The following is a 1100-nucleotide window of genomic DNA, read 5'->3' as shown; positions in this document are numbered from 1 at the left end:
GGGGGGGGTAATGAAAGAAATGTATCTTGCATATCATAAGTCAACATAGCCCCTTTGTTTGACCATAAAATAATGAAACATGCTGCTAAGCACGGGTATAATATATTAACGATATCAAACTTTTGATCAATCATGTCTACCTCCTAATGTGCCGGTATTCTTTCTTATTTTCCCTGCTTTTTACTCTCACCAATTTTTGTCGGGTAGGAGGGTGAAATTTACATAATTAAAAAAACGAAATAAATAATAATGATAATATAATATTATGATTTCGTCTACATCTGTTTATTCTGCTTTGTTTTAATGTTTTCATATCTTCTTCTTTTCTTATGCTATTGCGAGCGCCGCAAAACCTCTATTAAAACAAAACAAACTTCTTCTTTTGCCTTCTAACCTTTCCCTTAACACATTCAAGCTTCGTCAATGTTGTTATTTTGATTTGTTTTGGATTTTTCTCCTTTTTGCAATTGTAATTATTTCTTGTTTCTCTAAAGAATAGTTGCAACCCCATTGTGAACCTCACGGTGACTCCGGTCTATGCATTATATCAAAATAATCCAAATAATCCAAAATGGTTTGGGGGGGCTTTATGTTTACAGTTATGTTATCTTTAATAGTTTACTAGGAAAAAATAGAAATAATAAATGAATAATTAAAAACTACCCGCTGCATGGATGGTTGGCGGGTGCTTTAGTATGGCTTGCCCTTCTTTCTTATCAAACATCGATTATCTTTGTCGCTCCTTCTTTTTGTGCATTGTTACTCTCTTGTAACACCTCTGTTCTTCAGCTCGTATAATATGACCTTGTCAGTGTTGCAATGCCACGTAAAACTCGTACTAAATCTAATTTGCTTCGCACGGTTTCTTCTTTTGACGTTGTTTCAGCTGTGGATTTGAAAGGAACAAGCAACGAAGGCAAGACAACGGTAGCCAGTTTCCGGTGCAGCAGTGGGTATTCAGACCAGCGTAACGGCGGGTTTTCGCCAACAATGGACGCTTTTTTCTTCGGAACCCAGAGTGTACAGATGTACATAGGTGCGTGTAAACGTTGAAGTACACTCTTTCTTCGTTTTTGACTGAATTTTTAAAAAAATTATTT

The 1100-nt window shown here is 35.9% G+C and overlaps 1 protein-coding gene across 1 annotated transcript in view; it reads left to right on the top strand.

The window, feature by feature from the left end:
- Positions 1-1100, top strand: part of LOC106011712 (neutral protease) — an 11306-nt gene that overhangs the window by 4249 nt on the left and 5957 nt on the right. The gene's annotated exons all lie outside the window — the stretch shown is intronic.

The sequence above is a fragment of the Aplysia californica genome, unplaced genomic scaffold (assembly GCF_000002075.1).
Source record: "Aplysia californica isolate F4 #8 unplaced genomic scaffold, AplCal3.0 scaffold00166, whole genome shotgun sequence".
Lineage (NCBI taxonomy): Eukaryota > Metazoa > Mollusca > Gastropoda > Aplysiida > Aplysiidae > Aplysia > Aplysia californica.
This window is presented reverse-complemented; position numbering and strand designations above follow the sequence as displayed.